Consider the following 14066-nt stretch of genomic DNA (forward strand, 5'->3'; position numbering starts at 1 on the left):
ACTGTATACTGGAAAAAGGTACATTATAGTTGCCCCAACTAACTACTGTTTTCCATTAGAAACAAGTGAAAAAGAACTAGATGCTCAAGTAACTGCTTAAAGGATTTCGTTCCGAGTAGCCTGAGGAAGTGTTATAATTACACTGTTAAGGGGTTCCATTGGAGGACTATAGAATTTTACTCAGGTCTATTTCCAAAATAATTTTTGGATTTAAAAGTAGAATAACTCAATAATTGTCATTCTCACTGGGAGTCATTCCAGATCCCCTGAAGCTTCCATATAAAGACAGGAGCTAAAAAACAATGAATAAAATAATCCTTTTAAATCTTTCTCTTGATTGGAAGCAGTTCAATTTCTTCCAGAGGTAGATTACTATGAAAGAAATTCTAAGTTAAGCTTCCTCAACATGTCTTGCTCCTGGGATCTTTAGAAATATTTTAGAATTTTCTATTTTGACATTTATTGAAATGTACCTACATTATTTTAAACTGTCCAACATCTTTTGCCCCTTCCTCTGGTAGTAACACCTCATTTTGTTTGGGGGAACTGCTTCTCCCTACTCCAGCGATGTGGAGGGTTCTATCCTATAGCCACTTGTCCCCTGCTCAAACGTTATATAAGTAGTTGAGACTGTGTTATCATTGTATCCTTCAACTCTGAGTCAGTATTTACCATGTAGTCAGAATCTTTCCCTGGGATTTTTCTTAAGTAATTTTTGGTTATAGATCTATACATACATGAATACAAGGCATGCCAGTTTGAGAGACTGAAAACAGTACTATGAAGGAAGAAGAAATGTGAGGTTAAACAAGGCTTTGCTGGCAGTAAGCTGTATCTAGGCCTCTCCAGCTCTTGGGGAGTTTCTGCTTCTCCTGAATCATTCTTGAACTTTCATTGCATGAATTACCCCAGTTTCCTACCAATAAATCCTCTATTTTCTAAAAGTATTGTGATTTTTCAAATAAAAATCCTTTCTAACATAGAAATCATACTGCCTAGACATCTAATGTTACTAAATATACTACATTTTGGAGTTCTATGTATGATATTATCAAAATCATAGAGTAGGATGTCAACCTCAAAGGGTCAGGAATATTTTAAATATTTATAAATGTAAGAATTAGATAACAATCTGGAGATTGTGCTTAGAATATGTTACTTCCACATATAGAAATAATAGCTGTTTATCAGAAACAATCATTAGGATTAGTGCTAGATATTCATTGCTTTGAGTTGTACCTGTATTTGTGTGAAGTACATACAGAACTTTATTAGCTAATTGTGAAATAGTTTTATGTAATTTGATATCTGTAGTTACTAAAGGAACTGTTATAATTTTGTTGTTTCTGCTGTTATTTCGTTCCTAAAAAGTTCAGAATGAACTTCTATGCTGATTTGCATAGCACTCATTTTAGCATTTTTCCAAATATTGCTATTTAACAGTGTTTAAATTTTATCTCCAACTTGGTGTAATGACCTCAAAATTAGCTGTTCTAATAATTGTTTATGTTATTTAGAGAAATTTACCAAAGCCTGGAACATAGGCGCTGAGTAAATGTTTAAGTAAAACTTTTAACGTACACGCGTAGACTTCGGAGTCGTGAAATGGTAATTGCTTTTTCCTAGTACATTGCCATTGTCTGGGGATAGTGTAAATCTGAAAAATACACTACATATATAGGTAGTCCTCTCCCACCATATTTCATGCCAAACAAGGAAGGGAGAATAATCTTATAGAAGGTAAAATTCCAAAACAAAAAGTTAGTAAGAACTAAAAAAGTCTATTATTATTTTTCTAACATCTTTATTGGAGTATATTTGCTGTACAATGGTGTGTTAGTTTTTGCTTTATAACAAAGTGAATCAGTTATACATATACATATGTTCCCATATCTCTTCCCTCTTGCGTCTCCCTCCCTCCCACCCTCCCTATCCCATGCCTCTAGGTGGTCACAAACCACCAAGCTGATCTCCCTGTGCTATGCAGCTGCTTCCCACTAGCTATCTATTTTATGTTTGGTAGTGTATATATGTCCGTGCCACTCTCTCACTTTGTCCCAGCTTACCCTTACCCCTCCCCATGTCCTCAAGTCCATTCTCTAGTAGGTCTGTGTAGCCAGTGAAGCCATCTGGTCCTGGGCTTTTGTTTGTTGGAAGATTTTTAATCACAGTCTCAATTTCACTGCTTGTGATTGGTCTGTTCATATTTTCTATTTCTTCCTGGTTCAGTCTAGGGAGGTTGTGCATTTCTAAGAATTTGTCCATTTCTTCCAGGTAGTGCAATTTATTGGCATAGAGTTGCCTGTAGTAATCTCTCATGATCCTTTGTATTTCTGCAGTGTCAGGTGTTACTTCCACTTTTTCATTTCTAATTATTGATTTGAGTCTTCTCCCTTTCTTTCTTGATAAGTCTGGCTAATGGTTTATCAATTTTGTTTATCTTCTCAAAGAACCAGCTTTTAGTTTTATTGATCTTTGCTATCGCATCCTTCACTTCTTTTTCATTTATTTCTGATCTGATCTTTATGATTTCTTTCCTTCTAACTTTGGGGGTTTTTTGTTCTTCTTTCTCTAATTGCTTTAGGTACAAGGTTAGGTTGTTTATTTGAGATGTTTCCTGTTTCCTAAGGTAGGATTGTATTGCTAAAAACATCCCTCTTAGAACTGCTTTTGCTGCATCCATAGGTTTTGGGTCATTGTGTCTCCACTGTCATCTGTTTCTATGTATTTTTTGATTTCCTCTTTGATTTCTTCAGTGATCACTTCGTTATTAAGTAGTGTATTGTTTAGCCTCCATGTGTTTGTATTTTTTACAGATCTTTTCCTGTGATTGATATCTAGTATCATAGCGTTTTGGTCGGAAAAGATACCTGATACAATTTCAATTTTCTTAAATTTACCAAGGCTTGATCTGTGACCCAAGATATGACCTATCCTGGAGAATGTTCCATGAGCACTTGAGAAAAATGTGTATTCTGTTGTTTATCGATGGAATGTCCTATAAATATCAATTAAGCCCATGTTGTTTAATATATGATTTAAAGCTTGTGTTTCCTTATTTATTTTCATTTTGGGTGATCTGTCCATTGGTGAAAGTGGGGTGTTAAAGTCCCCTAATATGATTGTGTTACTGCTGATTTCCCCTTTTATGGCTGTTAGTATTTGCCTTATGTATTGAGGTGCTCCTATGTTGGGTGCATAAATATTTACAATTGTTATATCTTCTTCTTGGATCGATCCCTTGATCATTATGTAGTGTCCTTCTTTGTCTCTTGTAATAGTCTTTATTTTAAAGTCTATTTTTTCTGACATGAGAATTGCTACTCCAGCTTTCTTTTGATTTCCATTTGCATGGAATATCTTTTTCCATCCCATCACTTTCAGTCTGTATGTTTCCCTAGGTCTGAAGTGGGTCTCTTGTAGACAGCATATATATGGGTCTTGTTTTTGTATCCATTCAGCCAATCTGTGTCTTTTGGTGGGAGCATTTAATCCATTTACATTTAAAGTAATTATCGATATGTATGTTCCTATTCCCATTTTCTTAATTGTTTTGCGTTTGTTATTGTAGGTCTTTTCTGTCTCTTGTGTTTCCCGTCTAGAGAAGTTCCTTTAGCATTTGTTGTAAAGCTGGTTTGGTGGTGCTGAACTCTCTCAGCTTTTGCTTGTCTGTAAAGGTTTTAATTTCTCCATCAAATCTGAGTGAGATCCTTGCTGGGTAGAGTAATCTTGGTTGCAGGTTTTTCTCCTTCTTCACTTTAAATATGTCCTGCCACTCCCTTCTGGCTTGCAGAGGTTCTGCTGAAAGATCAGCTCTTAACCTTAGGGGGATTCCCTTGTGTGTTATTTGTTGTTTTTCCCTTGCTGCTTTTAATATGTTTTCTTTGTAGTTAATTTTTGATAGTTTGATTAATGTGTGTCTTGGCGTGTTTCTCCTTGGATTTATCCTGTATGGGACTCTCTCTGCTTCCTGGACTTGAATAGCTATTTCCTTTCCCATATTAGGGAAGTTTTCAAGTGTAATCTCTTCAATATTTTCTCAGTCCCTTTTTTTTCCTCTTCTTCTTCTGGAACCCCTATAATTCAAATGTTGGTGCATTTAATGCTGTCCCAGAGGTCTCTGAGACTGTCCTCAGTTCTTTTCATTCTTTTTTCTTTATTCTGCTCTGCAGTAGTTATTTCCACTATTTTATCTTCCAGGTCACTTATTCATTCTTCTGCCTCAGTTATTCTGCTATTGATTCCTTCTAGAGTATTTTTAATTTCATTTATTGGGTTGTTCATCATTGCTTGTTTCCTCTTTAGTTCTTCTAGGTCCTTGTTAAATGTTTCTTGCATTTTCTCTATTGTATATCCAAGATTTTGGAGCACTTTTACTATCATTATTCTGAATTCTTTTTCAGGTAGACTGCCTATTTCCTCTTCATTTGTTAGGTCTGGTGGGTTTTTACCTTGCTCCTTCATCTGCTGTGTGTTTTTCTGTCTTCTCATTTTGCTTATCTTACTGTGTTTGGGGTCTCCTTTTTACAGGCTGCTGGTTTGTAGTTCTTGTTGTTTTTGGTGTCTGTCCCCAGTGGCTAAAGTTGGTTCAGTTGCTTGTGTAGGCTTCCTGGTGGAGAGGACTAGTGCTTGTGTTCTGGTGGATGAGGCTGGATCTTGTCTTTCTGGTGGGCAGGTCCACATGTGGTGGTGTGTTTTGGGGTGTTTGTGGCCTTATTATGATTTTAGGCAGACTCTGTGCTAATGGAATGGGTTGTGTTCCTGTCTTGCTAGTTGTTTGTCATAGGGTGTCCAGCACTGTAGCTTGATGGTCGTTGAGTCAACCTGGGTCTTGGTGTTGAGATGGAGATCTCTGGGAGATTTTTGCCATTTGATATTACATGGAGCTGGGAGGTCCCTTGTGGACCAGTGTCCTGAAATTGGCTCTCCCACCTCAGAGGCACAGGACTGCTCCTAGGAGCACCAAGAGCCTTTCATCCACATGGCTCAGAATAAAAGGGAGAAAAAATGGAAAGAAAGAAAGATAGAAAGAAAGAGAATAAAATAAAATAAAATAAAATAAGATAAAATAAAATAAAGTTATTAAAATAAAAAATAATTATTATAAAAAAAATTTAAGTATAGAAATAAAAAGAAAAAAAGAATGGACGGACAGAATCCTGGGGCAAATGGTGAAAGCAAAGCTATACAGACAAAATCTCACACAGAAGCATACACATACACACTCACAAAAAGAGGAAAAGGGGAAAAAATAATATATCTTGCTCCCAAAGTCCACCTCCTCAATTTGGGATGATCCGTTGTCTATTCAGGTATTCCACAGATGCAGGGTACATCATGTTGATTGTGGCGATTTAATCCGCTGCTCATGAGGCTGCTGGGAGAAATTTCCCTTTCTCTTCTTTGTTCACACAGCTCCCGGGGCTCAGCTTTGGATTTGGCCCCGCCTCTGCGTGTAGGTCACCTGAGGGCGTCTGTTCTTCGCTCAGACAGGACGGGGTTAAAGGAGCAGCTGATTCGGGGGCTCTGGCTTACTCAGGCCGGTGGGAGGGAGGGGTACGGATGTGGGGCGAGTCTGCGGTGGCAGAGGCCAGCATGACTTTGCACCAGCCTGAGGTGCGCCGTGCATTCTTTCGGGGGAAGTAGTCCCTGGATCACGGGACCCTGGCAGTGGCGGGCTGCACAGGCTCCCAGGAGGGGAGGTGTGGAGAGTGACCTGTGCTTGCTCACAGGCTTCTTGGTGGCGGCAGAAGCAGTCTTAGCATCTCATACCTGTCTCTGGGGTCACGCTGACAGCCGCGGCTTGCGCCCGTCTCTGGAGCTCCTTTAAGCAGCACTCTTAATCCCCTCTCCTTGCGCACCAGGAAACAAAGAGGCAAGAAAAAGTCTCTTGCCTCTTCGGCAGGTCCAGACTTTTTCCTGGACTCCCTCCCGGCTAGCCGTGGCGCACTAGTCCCCTTCAGGCTGCGTTCATGCCGCCAACCCCAGTCTTCTCCCTGGGATCCAACTGAAGCCCGAGCCTCAGCTCCCAGACCCCGCCCACCCTGGTGGGTGAGCAGACGAGCCTATATTTCTGATGGGAGAGAGTTTCCACTGGTGCATCAATGAGAAGTGAATCCTCTACTTAAAGTTTTACACATCTCTTTATTAACTATCTAATTTATGATTCCAGACACCTCAAGCCTTGTTTCTTTTCACTACCCATGTACTTCCTTTGCCAGGCAGCTGGGGCACATTTTGATCCTGTACTTTTTCACCATGACACCTATTTTGTCATGATACCAGGTAAGTTGTAGTAGATGGAATTAGTATTTCTGGAAGTCACACTTACATTCAATGACTTGCAGTTACTTAGCTATACTAAGAACCACATAAGTATATCCCACTAAACCAAAACCAAATTATCCTCAACTTACCTTTACCTTTGTCAGCATGAACTCTTGATATCACCAGGCAGGAGAAGAGCAAAAGCAGTCTCAGCTAACTATTGTGAAATATCCTAAATTTATAGTATTTCTTTTAAAAACTGATGGGCCTGTTTACATATCTAAAGTTCCACTCAAAATGCCTCAGAAGTGGCCTGTGCACATGCAAGTGATGGACCTTGAAGCTTAAGCTTCATTAATTACCCCCTAAAATCCACTTCTGATCATTCAAAACTAGACAAGTACTCCCATGCACTATAAAGAAAATCCCTGGAATTTAAGGGAATTACATGGATTTAGACAATGAAAATAGCAGCAGCAGCAGCTATGATGGACTAGAAAGTAGGGGCACTTCCCCCAATTTATAAGCACCACACTGAGATCTTTGTGTGACTCTATCTAGTGAAAAAAATGAAGTTCCAATAACTATAACACCTTGTTACCAAAGCTACTGACCCAGAATCATACCCCTGCCCCTCCCTGGAATGGAAACCAATTAGTCTTATCTAAGTTTCAGGAGGAAGCTGCAAGAAGAAAGAAAACAAGAACTGGTTAGAACCAACTAGGCCCAAGATGGTGGAAGATTTGACTTCCAGTAGACCTTGAGCCTCATTATGCACGTATGGTAATATATTAGCATGCTAAATGACACATCCACCAGTGCCCTGACAGTTGAAGATTGCCATGACAACAACTAGAAAAGCCCATACAAGGAATGAAAAGAAGAGTTGCATCAGTTCCAGGTCCAAACCACACTCCTGTTCTCAGATAACTCATGAATATTCCTCCCACTCTTCCCAAATCCCTCCCTGTCACTTCAACCCTTCTATATATTTGATGTCTCTGCCTGAATTGGGTTGAGAAGTTGGTTTGTGAACTAAGTTCCTGCTTCTCCATTCTTTGGCCATTGAATAAAGTTTGTGCTGTTCCAGTCTCAGCACTGGTTTCATTACTGGGAGCATGAATCCGATCAGAAAAAGAAACTTCCTGTCTGAGACAACGGGTGTCTGCCCAGATTAGGATCCCGGGATGGGTCCAGTCAACAAATTCAGTAACAATTGACTTGTCCACTAACCTGGGAAGTTGGGAGTTAAATCTAAGCTGACAAAATATTTCTGTTCCAGACCCTGATTGATAGCTACAAATTGATAACTACAAAATAAAAAAATGAAACGAGCATAGCCCCTATTCCTGTGTTAATCAGTACTGGAAATCCTCTCCCCTATTTTTGTTAAACAATACTGAAAATAAGTGAAAATAACCTAGCTCTTTGTTCCAAGAAATATTTTCTCTTGAAAGATAAGACTGTGAACCAACTAAAGAGCTTATCAAAACTTACTCATTATGAATCAAGACCTTTTCCCTGCTGTGCTCTCCAACCCAAGCTTACTATATCTTAAACTTTGTTCAATCTTATACTAGTTTCCTTCTTTGCAAGACATACCTGAAAACCATCCAGTCTAGACTCTGAAATGCTACTGTGTCCCCCCTGAATTCTCTCTCTGAAACATGATCAAAGTTCTGTCAAGGCAGTGTTCTCCCTTCCTGAAATGAATCTAATACACTTGGCTTTGCTTGATCAACAGTTTTTTCCAATAGGCTTTTTGGGAATTGACAGTTGACACAAGGAAAAACAATAAACAAATGACTGGGAGGTAGAAGGCACTTACAAGAAGTCCTCAGGTTTTAAGCAGGTGTCTTTTTCATTGAAATATTTTATTGTACACTCTCTCATGGAAGGAATTCAAACCAAAGGTTCAGCCTGAATGGAACCCACATATAAAGCAGATAGGTACTGCTTGATTAAAGTTAGAACATGGATAAAAATAAGGACAGGTGTGAACTTTGCATTTTTATGATATACAAAGTTGTACCACTCAGGAATTTAGTAAATGCTTCCTTTGGTATTGAATGCTTCTATTACTGAATAAAGGTAAGCAAGATACAGGATATAGTAACTCCCCCCACTCAATTTTCCTATGTTGATTAACTTCAAAAATTGTTTCAATTATCTGTGTTTTAGTTTCCTCATCTGTATAATCACAACACTCTCTACCTTCTAAGTATGATGCAAAGATAGTATAACATAATTACAGTTTAAAAATCTTTCTCGATTCTACAAGAAACATTCAAAAGGAGTCTATATTAAAACTGGACTGTCATTAAAAGCAATGCTTCTTACTCCTGAAATAATTAATAAAGACACTTTATGCTATGATGAAATGTGGCTTCACTAAGCACAGGAAAAAAATAACTTAAAAGTCTTTTAATTGAACTTTGGATTTTCAGAACTGAAAGAAATCAATTTTGCCAAGCTATTTGTATACACAAAGAATTCACAAAGTGAAATTAGCTAAAGGTCAAGCATAAAATGAATCAGTTCTTAAATACTAATTAGTGCTTTACCAGAGATTGTATGAGAACATTTATGGATACAAAATTGAATAGTAGAGATTAAAAATGGAGAGTGAAGGTAGCTTTAATAATTTATTCCTCCCACACTAATAAGGATTCTATTTCATTTCTCAAACACAATTAAAGTCTTCTCTTTCCCTCTCTTCTTCTATTTTTTTCCTTTGTGAATAAGGCTGTTGATATAACTTTTAATTCATCTATGTTAATAACAAAAGGGGAAATATTCATAATTGAGAGGAGAAACATATTTAAAATTAAAAGCTTTTTTACTTGTTTATACACCACACTTCATTATCCTCATTATTATGTGTCAATGAAGTACTTTGTTCCAGAAAACAATGGGTTCTCCAAATACAGTCCTTTTATTAGATTCATTATTCCCCCATGGCTTGCTTTTAGCATAACAACTGCATTTATAGTTAAGGTCATTTGCATATGTGACTTGAAAACTGAGATAATTGCAGTAACCTGTGAGAAGATTATTTTAGGAAAATTAATTCCTTTAGGAACTATCTCATTTGTGTGGCCCAGTATGCTGACATCAGTTTCATGAGGTGTAAATACAGTAAGGTACAGACAAAGTCATAATATGCATATGGTTCTTTCCTAGAAAGGATCACAGGAACTGAAATCTCAGAGAAGCTGCATCTAGTTATGAAAAATAGAGATTTTGGGGGGGAAGAGAAAATAAAACCCCGAAAAAAGGTTTTCTGACATTTCTTCCTACAGTCACTTGACCTGGAAGAAGAATAACTTGAACCCAGGTTTCCCAGATGCAATCTCTTTCCCCAACTGCCCCCTCCCCCATTTTTAGAACAGTTTTAGATTTACAAAAAAAAAAAAAAAAAAATAGCAGATTAAAGAGTTCCCATGTAGCAACCGTCCTCCACACACAGTTTCCTCTATTATTAACATCTTACATTAGAGCAATACATGATACATTTGTTACAATAAATGAACCAGTATTGATACATTATTAACTAAAGTCCATAGTTTACATTAAGGTTTGCTCTTTGTGTTACACGGGTCAATGAGTTTTGACATATACATATTATCATATATCCACCATTCCTGTAGTATGCAGACTAGGTTATTACTGTAACCAGATGCTTCACCTGTTCATTCCTTATCCCCTCCAACCCTTGTCAGCCACTGATCTTTTCACTATCTCTATAATTTGCTTTCTTCATACAGTTAGAATCATAAAGTAAGTAGCGTCTTGAAACTGGTTTCTTTCACTGAAATATACAAAATAAATTTCATGTATGAAATTTATTTTGAATTTAAAGTTCCTCCATTTTTCTTGTGGTTTGATAGCTTATTTCTTTTTACTTCTGAATAATATCCCATTATATGGAGGTACAACAGTTTGTTTATCCATTCACCTATTGAGGAACATCTTAGTTGTTTCCAGTTTTGACAATTATGAACAAAGCTTCTATGAACATTAGTGTGCAAATTTGTGTGGAGACATAAGTTTTCCAGTTAATCGGGTAGACATCTGGGAATATGATGAGTGAATTATATGATAATATGATGCTTAGCTTTGTAAGAAACTGCCAAACTGTACTGCAAAGGGGCTGTACCATTCTGTATTCCTACTAGCAATGAATGATAGTTCTTTTGCTCTGCCTCCTTGACAGTAGCTGGTATTGACAGTTTTTGAATTTTAGCCATTCTAACAGGTATATGGCCGAGTCTCATTGTTTTCATTTCCAACTCCTTAATGACATATTATGAGCATCTTTTGACAAGCTTATTTACCATCTATATATCTTCTTTGGTCAGGTATCTATTTAGATTTTTTGTCTATTGTTTAATTTGGCTGTTTTTTAAATGTTGATTTTGGGGATTTTTTGGGTATATTTTGGATATTAACTCCTTTATTAGATATATGTTCTGCAAATATTTTCTCCCAGTCTGTCTGTGACTCCTCTTTTCATTCTCTTAATAATGTCAGCCACAGAAAAATTTTTAGTTTTAATGAAGTCCAACTTACCAATTTTTTTCTTTCATAGATACACTTTTGGTGTTATATCTAAAAAGTCATTGCTAATCTCAAATTCACCTAGACTTTCTTCTATGTTATTTTCTAGAAATTTTATAGTTTTGCATTTTACATTTATGTTTATGATCCTTTTTAATTAATTTTAGCATATGGATATCAAATTGCTCTAGCACTATTTGTTGGAAATAATTTTGTTTTTCTATTTAGTTGCTTTTGTTTCTTTATCAAAGATGAGTTGACTAGATTTGTAAGGGTTTGTCTCTTGGATCTCATTCTATTCCATTAATCTATTTGTCTATGTTTGATAATACCATGTTGTATTTATTAGTATGGCATTAGAGTAAGTTTTGAAGTCTGGTAGTATCAGTCATCTGAAATTGGTCTCCTTCTACAGTATTTTGTTGACCAACTGTTCTCCTGCCTTTCTCTCTTTCCTCATTACTCCCAATTCCCTGAGACAAAAAGATCTTAAAGTTAGGCCAGTGAATAACCCTTCAGTGGCCTCTAAGTGTTCAAGTAAAAGGAAGAGCTGCATATCTCTCATTATAAATCAAAAGTTAGAAGTGATTAAGCTTAGTGAGGAAGGCATGTCAAAAGCTGAGATAGTCCAAAAGCTAGGCTTCTTTTGCCAATTAGCTAAGTTGTGAATACAAAGGAAAAGTTCTTGAAGGAAATTAAAAGTGCTACACCAGTGAACACACCAATGATAAAAAGGCAAAGCAGCCTTATTGCTGATATGGAAAAAGTTTTAATGGTCTCCATGGAAAATCAAACCAGCTACAACATTCTCTAAGCCAAAGCCTAATCCAGAGAAAGGCCCCAACTCTCTCCAATTCTACGAAGGCTGAGAGAGGCAAGAAGCTGCAAAAGAAAAGTCTGAGGCTAGCAGAGGTTGGTTCATGAAGTTTAAGAGGAGAACCTGTCTCCATACCTTAAAGTATAAGGGGAAGCAGCAAGTGCTGATGTAGAAGCTGCATCAAGTTATCCAGAATATCTAGCTAAGATAATTCATGAAAGTGACTACACTAAATAACAGATTTTCAAGGTAATCAAACGGCCTTCTATTAGAAGAAGATGCCATCTAGGACCTTCATAACTAGAGAGGAGAAGTCAATGCCTGGCTTCAAAGATTCAAAGACAGGCTGTCTGTCTTGTTAGGGGCTAATGCAGCTGGGAACTTTAAGTTGAATTCAATGTTCATTTGCCATTCTGAAAATCCTAGGTCTCTTAAGAATTATGCTAAATCTACTCTGCAAGTTCTCTATAAATGTAATGACAAAGTCTGGATGATGGTGCATCTGTTTACAACATGGTTTTCTGAATATTTTAAGCCCAGGGTTGAGAACTACTGCTGAGAAAAAGATTCCTTTCAAAATATGACTGCTTATTGACAATGCACCTGGTCACCCAAGAGCTCTCATGGAGATGAACAATGAGACTGAGTTTGTTTTCATGCCCACTAACACAATATCCATTCCACAGCTCATGGTCCAAAGAATATTTATGACTTTCAAGTCTTATTATTTAAGCAATACATCTTGTAAGGCTATAGCTTGCATAGATAGTGATTCCATTGATGGGTCTGGGCAAAGTCAATTGAAAACTTTCTGGAAAGGATTCACCATTCTAGATGCCATTAAAAACATTCATGATTCATAGGAAGAGTTCAAAATTTCAACATAAACAGGACTTTGGAAGAGATTAACTTCACTCCTCATAGATGGCTTTAAGGGATTCAAGACTTCAGTGGAGGAAGTAACTGCAGATGTGGTAGAAATAGCAAGAAAACTAGAATCAGAAATGGAGCCTTAATATGTGACTGGATTACTGAAATCTTATAACAAAACTTTAACAAATGAGGTGTCACTTCTTATGGATGAGCAAAGAAAGTGGTTTCCTGAGATGGAATCAAATCCTGGTGAAGATGTTGTGGAGATTGTTGAAATGACAAGAAAGGATTTTGAATGTAACATAAACTTAGTTAATAATGCAGCAGGAGGCTTTGAGAGGATTGACTCCAATTTTGAAAGAAGTTCTACTGCAGATAAAATGCTATCAAACAGCACTGCACGCTACAGAGAATTTGTTTGTGAAAGGGAAAGTCAATTAATGTGGCAAATTTTATTGTTGTCTTTTTTTTTTTTTTTTTTTTTGTGGTACTCGGGCCTCTCACTGTTGTGGCCTCTCCTGTTGCAGAGCACAGGCTCCGGACATGCAGGCCCAGTGGCCATGGCTCACGGGTCCAGCTGCTCCGTGGCACGTGGGATCCTCCTGGACAGGGGCACGAACCCGTGTCCCCTGCATCAGCAGGCAGACTCTCAACCACTGCGCCACCAGGGAAGCCCTGTTGTCTTATTTTTAAAAATTGCCACAGCCATCCCAGCCTTCAGCAAACACCACCCTAATCAGTCAGCTGCCATCGACATCAAGGTAAGACCCTCCACGAGCAAAGATTACAACTTGATGATGGTTAGCATTTTTTAGCAATAAAGTATTTTTAAATTAAGGTATGTACATTGTGGTTTTTTATGGATATAATGTTATTGCACACTTAACAGACTATGGTATAATGTAAACATAACTTTTATATGCACTGGGAAACCAAAATAAAATTTGTATGGCTTGCATTATTGTGATATGATTTGGAACCAAATCTGTGATATCTCTGATATATGTCTGTAGTTTCCTTTTGATTAGTGTTAGAATTGTATATCTTTATCCATTTTTTACCTTTAATCTAACTGTATCTTTTTGCTCAAAGCTGATTTCTTGTAGACAACATATATAGGCTATCTTTTATCTGCTTTGGCAATCTCTCTCTATTAATTGTTGCAGTTAGACCACTCATATTTAAAGTGATTATTGGTATGGTAAGATTAGCATCATTCATAATTATAATTGTTTTCTATTTAGCAGTCTCGCTCTGTTTCCTTTTTTAATCTTAACATCTTTATCTGCCTTCTCTTATTTTAAGTGAGAATTTTTTTTTTTTTTTTTTTTTTTTTTTTTTTTTGCGGTATGCAGGCCTCTCACTGTTGTGGCCTCTTCCGTTGCGGAGCACAGGCTCCGGACGCGCAGGCTCAGTGGCCATGGCTCACGGGCCCAGCTGCTCCGCAGCATGTGGGATCTTCCCGGACCGGGGCACGAACCTACGTCCCCTGCATCGGCAGGCGGACTCTCAACCACTGCGCCACCAGGGAAGCCCTAAGTGAGAATTT

This window comes from Mesoplodon densirostris, chromosome 5, assembly GCF_025265405.1.
Source record: "Mesoplodon densirostris isolate mMesDen1 chromosome 5, mMesDen1 primary haplotype, whole genome shotgun sequence".
In the NCBI taxonomy this organism is placed as follows: Eukaryota; Metazoa; Chordata; class Mammalia; order Artiodactyla; family Ziphiidae; genus Mesoplodon; species Mesoplodon densirostris.